Here is a 16186-nt window from a genome sequence, read left to right on the forward strand (position 1 = left end):
CCAGTGGGGGAGGATTTCATTCCCTTACTTGGGAGAAGTAATGTGCTGAGTGGATTTAGTGCTTGAGAAAGTGAGTGACTATGGTCGTGGCTGGAATGAGGTGTAGCGAGGGCGTGGCTGCACGGGTGTGTTTCACTCTTGATCTGCAGCACACCCTGCTACTCGGGTGCTATTCCCACACAGCGCTGCCCCGCCATCCCGATCGGCAGCCCTCTCTGCTATTTCAGCCCTGAGCTCGCCAACGCACCACAGTTCTCATCTGCCACACAGCTCAGTCCTGGGCAACGCATTGCCCACCCTGATCTACAGTACGCACGGCTGGGCCACTCCTGGTTCCCCCACAGTTCTGCAAAAGCCTCTGGGGTCTGATTTTCAGCCCTCCCTGCGACTCCGATCCCAGGCTCTCACATAGCTCTGATCGTGGTCCTAAATCCTGACCTGCAGCCTCTGATCGCCAGGCTGACGTGGAGAGTGAAGCGAAGCCACCCAGGACCATCCTCATCCTCTCCACGCTGCACCACGTCCCTCCATCCCAGCTGCTGAATCACACTGCCCCAAGACACTCAGCCTCCAAACCACACCCCCATGGGGAAGAGACTCTGCATTATATCAAGAGAAGCAGCCACTGTACGTCTTGAGCCTTCTCCCTTCACTGCCCATCTCCCTGCCCTGACATGGGATAGCAGGGCACGAGCTGGGTTGTAGTTACGGTGGACACCAGCTTTCTATTTAAATCTATACAAGCCGAATGCTCCCCCTGCATTCAGGGTGCTGCGTTTGTCAAGGGAGACCTCAGGAATGAGAAAAGGGAGAGGCTGTGCAAAAGGCAGCGGAAACAAGGGTCAAAGTGGAGGAGTGGGGCCACAGTGCTTATCCCTAGCTTGATAATGTGGTCTAGTAGCCAGGGCTCCAGGCTAATCCCAGCTCTGCCACTGACTTCTTGTATGAACTTGGGCAAGTCCCTTAACTATCACTGGATGCTGTAAAGCTTAATGCATTCATGATTTTCAATTGCAAAGAATTATTTATACTAAACGTATTTTATTTTCTAGTGTGGCTTTTTCTTTTTTTTAAGTCCTCTCGACAAGAAACTAATGTGCAAACGATTCTGGCAAAGAAGTAAAGCAGCAGAAAATATTACCATGGCAGCCAAACCAAACAAAAGGAAATTGAACTACTGGAAATTACATTCAGACCTGCAGGAACAAGGCTGCTCGCCTTGTGCCGCTCGTGGATCTCGGACTAGTGTGTGAGCTCAGAGTCTGCCCAGCTGGGTATTTAAGCCCACAAAGACACAAACCTCTGCTAATTGAGAGTGTGTGTTGATCAAGCTCCTGTCAATGCAGTCAAAGAAATCACCAGCTACACAAAGTTCCGCACTACCACCAGATGATACAATACACAAAGAAATCACAGACTCTTCATTTCCATAGCAACCTTCCTTTCACTCCCTCGCAATACACCCCTCAAATCCCTCTCTTGTGCACAGACATAAGGTGGGCACGACTGGGTTTACTTACGTAGCAGTGAAGAAAAGTTCCCTCCATTGCAGGCAATTTATTGGGTGAAACTCTAAGGCCTGTGGTATGTAGTAAATCAGATTAAATGTGAAATCTGTGAACTATGACCCCCATCAAGGTTCAATTACTTGTTCCCCACCAGACACACTTTCCCTTTATTTCTCTTTGTGAAAGGCATATACATTCTTTGTGAATTCCCAGCTCCCTGAGAGATCCCTTCATGCATAATTATTACCTAACATACAAATATCATAGGTTGCAATGAGATTTCTGGTATTCAGGATCTTGTATCCTGGGAGATTTCCAGAGACCCAAGAAGAACTACGAGGATGAGACAGGTTAGGGGAAGAGGAGACGGGGTCGGTGGTGTTTGGCCAGTGGACAGAGGTGCAAAACGTCATGCTCCCATCTGTAACTAGATCAGTTGGTAAATAAAGATGAAAGGAAAATGAAATGAGAACAGAAATAGGGATTTTATTCTCATGATTTTCAGTGCAGTACTGTAACCCATTTTACGACATTTTCAGCCTTTTATTTGTAACAGGACTTGGACTCATTCTGCGATCGTGGGCTTCCTGAAGCAGGGACTGTCCTTCTTGGAAGGGCTTGGAAAGGGGGTGATACCACAAATAAAAAAAATACACTATTCATCTGAGGGCTCAATGCTGCCCCCCCATTCATCCATTCCCATGGCCCCCATTGCTATGGAATGTGAGCATCTCACAAACACAAATTAATTTACATGCCCCAGCCACCAGGGAGGTAGGTCAATGTAATTATCCCCATTTTACAGAGGGGGAAACTGAGGCACAGTGACCTTGGGCAAAGTGACATGGGAAGTCTGTGACAGAACCAGGAATCGAACCCAGGTCTCCCGGCTCCCACGCCTGAACATTTGTAGGTGCAGAGAGCTCTCTTGTCACTGGTGTGGCTCCACTGAAGAGAGAGTGTGAGTGTGAGTGTGTGTGAGTGTGAAAGAGAGAGAGAGCCAGGCTGAGGGTGAGGGTGGGAGCAAGGCCAGGAGAGCTACGGAGACTTTTTTTCCCAGCCTGAAATCACAGCCACGACGCCGTTTCAATATTGTTCGTACCCCGGTAGCGATACCCCATGGAGGTGCTTGGCTGGGACGCCGAGGAGAGGACTTGCCTCTTCGGGCTTGTCTACCCTTGAAGTGCTCCAGGACAGCTGCAGCTGGACTGCTGCAGTGCTTCAGCGTAGACACGACCTATGTCCACAGGAGGGGTTCTCCCATCGGTGTGGGTACGACCCCTCCCTGAGAAGTGAGAGCTAGGTCCGTGGGAGAATTTTTCCATTGAACTAACCCGCCTTAAGTATGTCGCTCAGGGGGGTGGATTTTTCACACCCCTGAGCAACGTAAAAGCTGGGTTGACCTCACTTTTTAGAGTAGGCCTGGGCTTAGTCAAGCATGGAGCTGGTCAGGAATTTACCCAGCTGCCATATAATTCCAGGGAGCTGCATTCCCTTTTTCAGAAAACGTTGTTCTCCAAATCCAGGCCCATCCCAGCAGTAGCCCTATGTTCGTTAATCGCCTGCTAAGAACTTCTCAACCAGCCTCTTAACACCTGCTACTGCTAATCAACAGCATTTCCGAGCTGCAGTTATGGAGACCTACACAAACAGCCTGGGATGAGTCAGGTTTTTAGAAAAAGATAAATAATTCAGAATTCAATTATGCCCACAATAGTACTAATACAGTTTGGGTGTTTCGATCAAACTGTTTTACTCTTTATTAAAGCACGAATGTTAAGCTAACATCAGCATTCAGAGTCAAAGCCGTGTTAGCCTGTATTCGCAAAAAGAAAAGGAGGATTTGTGGCACCTTAGAGACTAACCAATTTATTTGAGCATCAGCTTTCGTGAGCTACAGCTCACTTCATTGGATGCACACGAAAGCTGATGCTCAAATAAACTGGTTAGTCTCTAAGGTGCCACAAGTCCTCCTTTTCTTTTTGCTAACATCAGCATGTCTCCCGCCATTCCCCCTATTCCTACACCAGTGAAACTGCTCTCCAAAAAGAGCACTCCCATTTCTCCAACTGTCTGGTTTCCAAAAGATGTTGCTGTTCCCCAAAACAAGTGTACCAAAAACGCTCGTTCTCAGCAATGCTCACTTGTTGACATCACAAATGTCCACAGGAAAGGGTCAGTTTTGACAACTCTCTCCATTTTAAACATTTGGGTGTGGGAGGGGAGAGTTTCAAAATTGTTGAAAGGTCCCATTTTGATATTTTTTAATAAAAAGGTTTCATTTTCCAGTTCACAACAACTTTTGTGTTTTGAAATTTTAACCAATTTGTACTAAAAAGAAAAAAGAGGGCTACAAAAATTAAGAGGTCAAAATCAAAAGAAAACATTTTGAAAGTATCAAAAAGAAATATTTCAGTTGATTACATTGATTAAAAACTGACTCACCGATAAGTCTTAAAATAGAACTGTGAACAGGGAACTGTCGTCAAGTGGGTCTGTTTCCGATGGGGTCCCACAGGGAGCAGCCCTTGGCCCTATGCTTTTTAACATCTTTATCGATGACCTGGAGGAAAACCAAAAATCACCACAGATGAAGTTTGTAGATGACACAAAAACTGGGGGAGTGGTAAACAAAGAGGATAGGCCACTAATTCAGAATGATTTCGATCACTTGATAAACTTGGTGCAAGCAAACAATATGCCTTTTAATGGGGCTAAATGTAAATGTGTCCCTCTAGGAACAAAGACTGCAGGCCATACTTACAGGCTGGGGGACTCTATCCTGGGAAGCAGGGACTCTGACAAAGCATGGGGGATCATGGGGGATAATATGCGGAACATAAACTCCCAGTGTGATGATGTGGCCAAAAAAGCTAATGCGATCCTGGGCTGCATAAACAAGGCAATCTCTAGCAGGAGTAGAGAGGTAATTTTACCTCTTTATTTGGCACTGGTATGACCGCTGCTGGAATTCTGTGTCCAGTTCTGGTGCCCACCATTCAAGACGGACGTTGATAAATTAGAGAGGGTTCAGAGAAGAGCCATAAGAATGAAACATTAGGAAATATGGTGTCTTATGAGCAATTCGAGGAGCTCAATCTATTTAGCTTAAAGAGAAGGTTAAGTGGTGACTTGATTATAGCCTATAAGTAGCTACACAGGGAACAAATATTTAATAATGGGCTCGTCAATCTAGCAGAGTAAGGTCTAACACAATCCAATGGCCGGAAGTTGAAACTAGACAAATTCAGACTGGAAATAAGGTGTAATTTTTTTTTAAACAGTATGGGTAATTAACTAATGGAACAATTTTCCAAGGGTTGTGATGGATTCTCCACTAGGTCACACTGCCCTGTACCTTAGGGCTGCTATATGGACTCTGGCCACTAGGCCACGCTGCCCTGCGCTCAAGGGTCACTGTATTGACTCCAACCCTTGTATCTCATCGTGTTGAGGCCCAAGACAGTGTGATAGACTGTAACCGTGGTGTCAGCACATCCATCCACTATCCACCCTGAGAGGAGACGGAGTGTGCATACCCCACGACACCTCAGAATCAGTGAATTTATCCAATCTGGATTTTTTTTTTCCTTTTCAGATTATAGTCTCATGAAAAATTTTGAGATTTCAACTTTTTGTCCTGATTCAGGATGGGAAAAATGTTAAAATCTCAAAAATTCACAGGACAGGAAAAGCGTTTCCCACCCACTTCTAGGCATGCACTGCAGTGTCCAGTGAAGGGGATTTCATTGAATTATTGAAAAGACAATCGCTGTTCCACTTAAATATAAAGTTGTTCTTCCAGTGTTCCTTCAGCATGGAGGCCTCTTGTTAAGAGGACTGAGACAAGAGGAGAAAGATAGTCTTTGTGGTTAAGGCACTGGCGTGGGACTCCGGAGACCTGGCCTTCTATTCCTGGTTCCGGCGCAGACTTCCCATGTGACCTTGGGCGAGTCACTTAGACCTCACTTTTGAGAAGTGGGCACTGATTTCGGGTACCTCCAGCTTCCTGGCACCCACGTTAAAACAGCTAGGGCTGAGTTGCTAAGATCCAGTATTGATGGGATGGAAAATCAGGCCCACAGCTCGTGGGTATTTTTCAAGAATGTGGAACTTCCATCAAATGTTTCACAATTCTCCACATTTTCTGACCTGCTCAAAGGGTCTCAAGCCAAGTGCCCCACAACCAAGGTGTCCAGAAGTCATTCGCTGCTTCTGCAAATTTGGCCTGGGAGCTTGATTTTCATGGGCCCTGAGTAGGGCTCCATGTCTGTCACAGAGGCCGTGGAAGTCATGGATTCCGTGACTTCCTGCGACCTCCGTGATTTCTGCAGCAGCCAGTGCGGCTGACCCCAGGGCCATAGCTTCGCGTCCAGGTGCGGGCGTGCAGCACTTCTGAAAATCAGTCCCTTAATCCTTCTCTGCCTGAGCTCCTCCCCTGTAAATGGGCATAATAAACTTTTCTTGAGTCATTGTGTTGGGATTCCCTCCAAGACCTTTTCCATTCAGCTTGTCCAGAACAGCCTGGACAGTTCTGGGAACACATCATCCAGTTCTCTGGGATCCAAAACACTCAGTTCGACTCTGGATTTTACCACTCAGGTTCCTTTATTTGGCATGCAGCAAAGCGAGGCTGAGTTGACCAGACTCAAGTGTAGGGGATGGGTATTCAGCGACCACACATCCAAAGTCACATAGGCAGCCTCTTCCTTTACATACATTTACACATTACACTGCATTTGCTATCCATTACACCACACATTTTTGGATTGGACTTTACAGGAACCAATCCCTGCTCTGTTCACCTGGAACCTGGTCTTTACATTCCAGGTTTATCTTGTCCACAGTCCTTAGCATCCAGGTGTTGCTGCTTATCATAGCTAGCCCAGACCTCCTGACTCCAGCATAGTGTTTGTCAAGCCTCTCTTTACCACTTAACCTTCCATTCAGCTTCCCAATTATGACCACTAAGAAATGAGGCAAGTTACTTACATCCAGCCAGGCCTAAATAAATCGTCAGGATAAATAGTTGGGAAGCTCTCGGATCCGACATGACTGAAGCAGTACATAGCAAGACAGTAGTTGCCTTCAGGTGATGACAAGCAATGGGACACATTATAAAAAAGAGAAGCTTTGTGAACCTTACCGAGCACTGGTGTCTTTCTGTGTTCTTACCAAGGAGAGCCAGTCTGTGAGTGAACTCAGACCTGACCCCGAGGATGGAAACACGCTTTGCTTGCCTACGCTGTAAGGCAGAGAGCTCTACACAGCCTTGGAGATTAATTTCTTTATAGTTGATGAAAACTGGGTGCCGCTGAAGAGGTTATAAAGGCATCTCTTATCCTGCCTCAGGGAGTTCTGGAACGGCCTTCGATAGATGCAATGGTACTGCGGCATTACAGCCAATTGCGGGTCCTTCAGCTGCACCCACAGAACTCCAGCAAAAGTAGCGAAGATGGGTTTCTGTCGTTAAGTTCAGCGGATCTATCTGAGCAGCCGGGGGGCAGAGCAGTTAAAAAAAGAGGCTCCCATTTTTACAATCATTTGTCGGACCATAACTGCACATGAAAACGAGGTTGTAAAAAGAAAGACTGTAAACATTTTAACACACACGCAATGATAAACATTCAGAACTTTAACAGTTATCATGTCAATTTTCTTCAACCTAGGAATAATTTTTAACTTCACAATAAATAAGAAGCCAAGGCTGAAATATCCAACCTCAGACATTTTTTGGTTTTCCAAGAGCAAATTATCTAATTAGATCAGGTGGGAAAAGAAGATATCTTTACGTATTCAAATGACTCAGTGTTCTTGATAGGTGTGAGCAGCTGAATGAAGGTGGAGGCTCGAGCAGAAATTACAGTCCAAACTGACCTTTATAACAGAATCACTTACTACCCTGGGGTAATCCAATCTATTTTGCCACCCAGGTGAGCCTGACTTTGTGATAAATGGCAAGAATCACAGCTACATTCAGGTTACTCCCAGTCCCAAAGGACCAGTCACTTATCCCAGGTCAGTTGCACCCTAGATCGCACAACAAAGATAAGGCTTGTAGCCAATCCTATAATAAATTATCTAAAGATTTATTAAACAGGAAAAGGAAACAAAGCTGTTATTTACAAGGTTAAAGCAGGTGAACGGATACACAAATGAGTTACAACCTTAAGTTTAAAAGGTAATAGAAACTTTATAATAAGCAAGCTCTATATGGCCTTCAGGGCTAACCCAGGGTAAGCAGCTGGGGATCCCTTGTTTATGCTTAGAGAACCTTGCCCCCCAGAGTCCAAGTAGCATAGAGATCCAGTTCCTTCTTGTTAGGGGTTTTTATTCCCTCCTCCCCCCACCCCCTCCATGTGTTCCTGGTTGCGAACTCAGCTGAGGAATTCATATGCATGACTCGTCATCTTGAGGGTAGGGGGCATGCACGGAAGTGCAGAACAGCAAAGTCTTTTGTCCTCTTTAATGTTCCACAATAGTCCACCTGGTGTCAATGGGCCGCCCTTCCTGGGCGGGACATCACACCTCCTGTTGGGTACCAGCCCTTTACACTATTTTGTGTCCCTCTCCTGTCTGGTGATTTACAGTGTCCCGGAAGCTTACCATACAAACGCTTAAATATTACCTTGCCCTATGGGCTACAGACGTTATAAGCGAAATTAATGCAGGCAGCAACTTTACAAGCATTTCTTAAACTCTAAACACGAAACACAGTCTTATCATTCTAAGACCTATTTTAACAATGCTAACGCACAGGGGAGCCAGACTGATTTCAGCAACGAATTCATTAGTGGTCAGTGAAGATATGGAGACCGCGACAGCAGGACAACAGGAAAGGCTGCTAGCGATCCAGCTGAGGTGGATCATATAAAGACATGCCATATAAATGACATGCCAAAAAAGACATGCCATAGACATGCCACCTCCTGAGAGAAGGGGAAATGTTGTTTCTTTTCCTCTTTACACCACACAGATAGGAAGAAAGCCCACAGGCATAGCTGGGTCCCAGATAACCATGTGTACTAAATATACAATACAGTGAGCACCACTAAAAGGCTCACAGACTATTTAAATTGACACCACCCAATTCCTAAACACAAAAGGAAACATAAGTTAACGCCACTGACTGGAAGGAAGGGAGGGAGGTACAGCCAGCAGCATTCAGATGAAAAATGGCCCCCTTATCCTTCCCAGATGTAAAGGGCCAGCTACCAGAAGAGCACGATGGGAAAGTCTCCTGTCTACAAGGAGCACTCAGATACTATGGGGATGAGGGGCATATAAGTATCTGGATGGTAGACAGATAAATTGAGTACCCCACATGGAAGAGTCCAGGGGGTCCTGGGTGCCAGGGCCAAGGCATGGGCGGCATGGGTGGCGGGTATCATAGGCAGGGGAAGGCTGTGCCTCCCCAAACAACCTGGCATAGCCCTGCCCACACTCCACCTCCATGCCCCCTTCTGCCTGCTGTTCCCATCTGCGGCTGAGAGGCTGGGGCAGGCAGGCTGTGGGCCACAGTGTGCACAAGACCCTTGAGGCTGGGGCCATGCTATGCCACGCAGCTCATTCTCCCGGCACTGGGACCACACTGCCAGGCCCGCCCAACTCTCCAGCCGCGCCCCCCCCCAGCACTGGGGCTGGGGGCACTCCAGCTGTGCCACTTGCCCGCCTGCCCAACGCTGGGGCTGGGGGCTCTGCGGCCATGCTGCCTGCCAGAACACGTTCACCCACCATCCATGATGGACAGCCTGGTCTAGGACTGAGCATCAGGCATGGGCCCAGGATCCAAGTAACAGGAACCAGGCCAGGTTGGAATGCCAGGAGATCAGAGTCAAGCAACAAAGCAGATGCCAGTATCAAGAGACGGCTACCAGGAGGCTGGGACCAGACGACAGTAGCGGAGGGCAGGAACCAGGAGTCAGGCCAAGTCAGGATACCACTGGGTCAGTCTCAAACAGCAGAAAGACACCAGATCAGCAGTCCATGGCTGGGTAGAACACAGCTAGTCAGACAACTGCCTCTTCTGGCTTAAATAGGGGCTTCAGCCCAATCAGGAGCCTTGGAGCTCTCCCAGACAGTATGTCTGGGTAGGGCTTGTGCCCCACTTGGCCCCCCATAGGGTCCTGGTCCCAGCAGCTGTGTGTGAGCTGCCAGGTCGAGGATTAGAGCATGGTGACTCCCAGGACTCCTATGGACCCTGGTTTAAGTCCTGCAGGCCCTGGCTCTGGGTGGTCACCAGCTGCTCTGGTTCACATGTAGGAGCAGGGGAGAGCTGGTAGAAGCCATGTGATTCTCAGGGTTGCTACCTTCCCCCAGAATTCGGGAGGTATTGGCTGAATTTGTGGGGGTTGTTTGACAGCAGAACTCAATGGGGGCAAAACTACTGCAAAGAGAAATCACAGGGGCATCGTACAGCTCTACCCAGGAGTAGATGGCAACCTTGGGAGTCAATGGAAATAATCCAGGTGTGTTTGGCTGACATCTGGGAACTAGAGAGGATAGTAATATTAATTGTTTCTAATTCATAGATTGCAAGCCTAGAGGGACCATTGTGATCATCTCATCTGACTGCCCGGATAACACAGACCAGAGAACTGCCCCACAATAATATCTAGAGCTGATCTTTTAGACAGACATCTAATCGGGATTTGAAAATGGTCAGTGATGGAAAATCCACCAATGATTAATTACTTTCACTGTTAAAAATGTATGCCTTATTTCCAGTCTGAATGTGTCGTGCTTCAACCTCCAGCCATTGGATCTTGTTAGACCTTTCTCTGCTAAATTGAAGAGCCCATTATTAAATATTTGTTCCCCATGTAGGTATTTACAGACTGGGATCCAGTCACACCGTAACCTTCTCTCTGTTAAACTAAACTGATCGAGCTCTTTGAGTCTGTCACTCTGAGACATGTTTTCTAACCCTTTAATCAGTCTTGTGGCTCTTCGCTGAACCCTCTGCAATTTGTCAACATCCCTCTTGAATTGTGGGTACCAGAACTGAACTCTGTTCCAGCAGCGGTCGCACCAGTGCCAAACATAGGTGCAAAATTACCTCTGTACTATTCAAGATTCCCCAGTTTATGCATCCCACATTAGCTCTTTTGGATACAGATCATGCTGGGGGAACATGTTCTGCCAATTAGCCATTATGCCCCCTAAATCTTTTTCAGAGTTCCTGTTTCCCCAGGATAGAGGCCCCCCCATCTGTAAGTATGGCCTGCATCCTTTGTTCCCAGAAGTACACACTTAAATTTAGCTATTTAAAAACACATATTGGTTGCTTGAGCCCAGTTTGTCAAGCGATCCAGGTCGCTCTGAATCAGTGACCTGTCCTCTTCATTATTTTTTCTCATGGGTCACCACCTCCTGTACTGGGAATCTTCGCCATGTGCTCCTTACCCACCCCCTGAGCTGAGGGTGATGGCTGATGGAAGGGAATCCTGAGGAATCCCTCAATGTTGCTCCGGTCTCCAATGCCAGTTGAGAAAGTGCCACCAGACCTGTGAGCACAGGGAGCCCGAGTCAGGGTGTCGCACTGCAGAAGGGCAGTGTGGTGTTTGCTGCTCATGCACCAACCTGACATGAGATGGGGCTACATGCTGACAGAGCCCCAGGTCAAGAACTTCATCTCTGCTTGTTCTGCGCCTCCCCTGGCTGGAGCACATCATGAGGGCTTCCACCCACCCAACCACTCTTTAAAACAGGAAACCACTATCCATCCATCCATACGCACCTGTCCCACCTTCGTTGTGCCTCCATCTAACGAAGCTGCAGAGGACTTTACACGCTGACTGATGGCCCCAATCAAAGACCTCCACAATCAGCCCCAGATCTGCGTGTGCCAGCCTGCCCTGCCTTTGCCAAAGGGCCCGTAAGTTGCTACACCCATGTTGCGTTGGTGCCCCTGCCCACAGGAAGTGTGTGCTGCGAATGGCCGGCGTGCAATGCTATGCCTGGATTAGCACTGCAGGGGGCCCTGCTTGGCTCCCCCCTGCCCCATGAGAACGCTGAGCTGCCAGGATGGTGTGATTCCTATTAGAAACCAAAGAGCCTTTGGAGCGAGTTGCTGGCACAGCTGCCTCTGTTGTTTACGACTCCACCACAGGCTTGATTTGTTCCCCTGAGTAGCAGATCATCCCATCTCCTGCTTCTACGCAGGCCAGCTGGATTTGAACAAAGCTGTCAGAACCGCCGTCTGGCATGGGGCTCATTCACACCAAGATGCGAGTTGTTATCCAAATTAAAATGCCCTTCACTGAAAGGCCAGAAATTACATGGCTGATTAGCCCACGGGTCCATGCAGACACCACCACCCACTAACACATCCGCCCTGCCAGACAAGGGCTGCTTTAGCCCTGGCAACACCAAGGTGCTGCAGACAACTCCTCTCTCTCCCCCTCCAGGGTCTTATCCCTCTGCCACCACTCGAGGCCTCCCTGTTTGGTGCCACAACATGGCAGCCAAGGTCAGTGAACTAAGTGCCACTCGCTGCCTCCTAGCACAGAGATGCTCTGGGACCTCAGCTGCTTCCGTCCCAGCCAGAGGTACCCAGCGGCAAGGGCACGGAGACCAGGCAGAGGGAAGAGACGTTCCGTTGAGTGGGGAGGGGGCCAGACTGGGACTCGCTCTGCTCTCCAGTCCCCTCCTAGATGCCTGTCTGGTTATCTTGGTTTTTACACCGCTCTCACGCGCCTAGGAACTAGTTGATTTCCAAATGGGTAATCACTCAAACGCACCATTGCTTTCAAAGAAAATCTTCTGAAATAAAAATAAATCCGGAGTTTCTGGATATGAAAAAAATACACTTTAAATTCAGAGGAGGAAAAGGAAAGCAGGATGAGCTAGGGCCCTTCAGGCAGTGGCATGCCATGTACGTATGCAACACAGTCATTGCATGCCCCATGACAGGCTATGCCCATGGGACAATTCTGTCCAGCCACAAACGGCGTTCTCTGCATAGCGTGACCTTGCATGTACTCCCAAGTGTAGAGTTGCATGCCTGGCTAAAAGCGTCACGGCATGCCGTTGCATTTAGAAACATGGAATGGGAAACCAGGAAATAACTAACATATTAAACCCCTGGTGCTGAGTATTCCCGACATCCCAAGTCAATCGCAGCTCTGCGTGCTCAGCACCTCTGATACTCGGATCACCCAAAACAATGCATGTAATGAGTACAGACGCATGAGACTGGTGGATCAGCAGGCTGGAAATGGAGTGAAAGGACCTGTTACCTCTAGATTATAGGTCTAAATTCAGCCCATGTTGGTAGGGACCAAAAATCACCACCTGATGGCTCTTTGGTAGAGCTGGGTGAATATCTGATTTTTTCATTCTCTGGCAGTTCTAAAAAGATTTCATTTCAGGTGAAACCAAATCCAAAAAGCACGAAACATTTCAAGGAAACAAAAAAATCGGCTTGGGGTTGAACAAAATTTTTTCCATTCAACCCCAAATGGATTGGGGGGGAGGGGCAGTTGCAAAAGGCCTGGTGGCAGAGGACTTAGCAGGTTTCGTTTAGTTCCTCCTTCTGCCTGAGGTGGAGAAGGGATTTGAATTCAGGTCACCCACATTGTAGGCACATCCCCCAGCCACTGGGCTACGGGTAAGGCTAAGATTTTTGTCACGGACATTTTTAGTAAAAGTCACGGACAGGTCACGGGCAAAAAAGAAAAATTCACGGAAGACATGACCTATCCCTGACTTTTACTAAAAATATCCGGGACAAAATGGGGATCTGTAGATCCCCACACCCAGGGCCAGATTAACTCTCCTGTGGCCCTGGGCTATTAGATTTTTTGGGGCCCCTGTATACAAGTCTTTTTCCTAATTTAAAACAATTATGGCATCGAGGCTATTAACGCGATACTAAACTTGCCTTTTAATTAACATAGAGCTGTTCTGTGGTTACATTTCAGTCTCAAACCATGGAGAATATAGTTAATTTAATTCAAAATAGCCTACTTCTTACCTTTTAGAACAGCCAGTGTGTTAGTTTCTTTCTGGGAGGGAGTTTGGGTGCAGGAGGGGATTCTGACCTGGGGCAGGGGGGTTGGGGTGCAGGAGAGGGTGCAAGGTTCAGGCTCCGCCCAGAAGGCGCTTACCACAGGTGGCTCCTGGCTGGCGGCGCAGTAGGGCTCAGGCAGGCTGCCTGCCTGCATGCCGTGGCCCCGTGCCAGTCCTGGAAGCGGCCGGCTGCTGGCATGACTCTACAGCCCCTGGCGGGATGCGGGGGCAGGAGGTGGCTCTGCATGCTGCCCACACCCACAAGCGCCACCCCCGCAGCTCCCATTGGCCAGTTTCTGTGAATCTCTGCTCACATTTCTCAATACATTAATTTCATCCATGTCCACTGCCCCTTTGGGTCCATGTCCCCCAGCTATTTGTGCAGCCAGGTCTCACTGACAGAAATGCTTAACGGAAGAGGCTCTCCAGTGACTGTGCTCAAAGTCTTCTGGAAGGACAGTTTTACATTCACTTTCTGTGACAATTCACACTAGAAACTGGATTATAAGGCATTCAGCGACCAGAAACAACCCCAGGTGACTTTTCTGTTCCTATTCGCAGCACAGCTTAAATTCCAGATTTGGGGTAAACAAAAGACCGGCAAAAAATGTTCTCAAATGACATCAAGTTTAGGAAAATTCACAGTGAATTATTTACAAAACTCTTGCCATGTCACTTTGACATCTGTGACGCAATGCCACTTCACACACGCTGAGGATCGGATGCATTTCTTTTTTGTAACAGGTCTGCAGCTGAACGCCTTTGAACGATGGGAATTTGGATCTAAAGTCCAAACTTCACGCCGGAACCCATCTCCATTCTAAAGCGAAAGGGGATGAAATTGTAATACCAGATGCTCAACTCTGGGGTGGGTGCTGGCCAGCCAGGGTAAGCTCTGAAGTGAAAATCTCATCCCATGTGAGTACCCTCCTTGGACTGCGTGCATTGGAGGTGTTCAGCACAGACTGGAAAAGTTATTCCAATGTGGTACTTTACCTTCGCATTTCCCCTGTAAATGTCTCAATCCCTGTAAAAATAAAAAGATCAGAGCGGCTTGATGATGATGATGGAGGATCCTTTAAAGTGAAAATCATGGACACCTTTTAGCCATTGGTCGGGCTCATAAAATGTCTCAGAATTGCTCTGCTGTCAAGGAAAAGAATTTCACAGCAAGGGCCACGGAGAGTGGAGGCAAGGGCACGGAGAGTGGAGGCAGCTCAGGTCGTTATGTGCATTGACAAGGAGATGAATTGCCTGTGGGATGTCTCCGAGCAGGCCTTCTCGATTTTAAAAGGAGAGGGTCAGCTGATGGAATGCACTGAGCTAAAATTAAAGCAGATAAAACTGGAGCAGGAGACAATCGTGAGAACAACTGATGTTTTGGACAGTGGTTTTCACCCAGAGGGCCTTACACGGTTATTGCTGGGCGATCAGCGATGGCTTTGCCATGAGCCCCAGTACAGAGCAGAGCACCATGAAGCCGCCTCAGGAGCAATCCGAGAAGCACACTCAGAGAAAACCAAGGCAGCAATGCAGGTAGCCAGCAGAGAGAGTAAAGGGGTGCAGGACACGTAAGAGTCTGTCCCTAAGGCAAATTTCCAGCACAGTCAATGAAGTAAGAAGAAAGAATAAAGAGCTCAGGATGGTATATTAGAGCAATGCAAATAATGCACTAGGCAGAATTTAATCATCAAATTTTGCCTTGTTTTCTGTTTGTTGAATGTCCCTGGAGCAATCAGAGTGTCCCTCAATTTATTAAATATTCAGATTTATGTGATGATTTTTTTTCTTCAAATTTCTTTCCCTCTGTGGATCAGTCGCAGATGCACTGCTACAGACTAGGGACCGAATGGCTCGGCAGCAGTTCTGCAGAAAAGGACCTAGGGGTTACAGTGGACAAGAAGCTGGATATGAGTCAGCAGTGTGCCCTTGTTGCCAAGAAGGCCAATGGCATTTTGGGATGTATAAATAGGGGCATTGCCAGCAGATCGAGGGACGTGATCGTTCCCCTCTATTCGACATTGGTGAGGCCTCATCTGGAGTACTGTGTCCAGTTTTGGGCCCCACACTACAAGAAGGATGTGCAAAAATTGGAAAGAGTCCAGCGGAGGGCAACAACAAGGATTAGGGGACTGGAACACATGACTTATGAGGAGAGGCTGAGGGAACTGGGGATGTTTAGTCTATGGAAGAGAAGAATGAGGGGGGATTTGATAGCTGCTTTCAACTACCTGAAAGGGGGTTCCAAAGAGGATGGATCTAGACTGTTCTCAGCGGTAGCAGATGACAGAACAAGGAGTAATGGTCTCAAGTTGCAGTGGGGGAGATTTAAAGGTGAAAGGTCACCTCAGAATCACACTACCTCACCAGGCATTGGGCATAAAGGAAGTTGATGCAAGCTGAGATTTCTCGATTGAGTTCCAATAGATCCCACCTCCTTTGTCTGGTTTGCCCACCTCTTGAGCCCTGACATGACTGTAAGCACCGTGGGGGAAGGACTGTCTTCTTTGCTTGGCCATAACAGAACAAGAAGCAATGGTCTCAAGTTGCCATGGGAGAGGTCTAGCTTGGATATTAGGAAAAATTATTTCACTAGGAGGGTAGTGAAGCACTGGAATGGGTTACCTAGGAAGGTGCTGGAATCTCCATCCTAAGAAGTTTTTAAG

This window comes from Lepidochelys olivacea, assembly GCF_965140295.1.
Source record: "Lepidochelys olivacea isolate rLepOli2 genome assembly, chromosome: 3".
Taxonomy (NCBI): domain Eukaryota; kingdom Metazoa; phylum Chordata; order Testudines; family Cheloniidae; genus Lepidochelys; species Lepidochelys olivacea.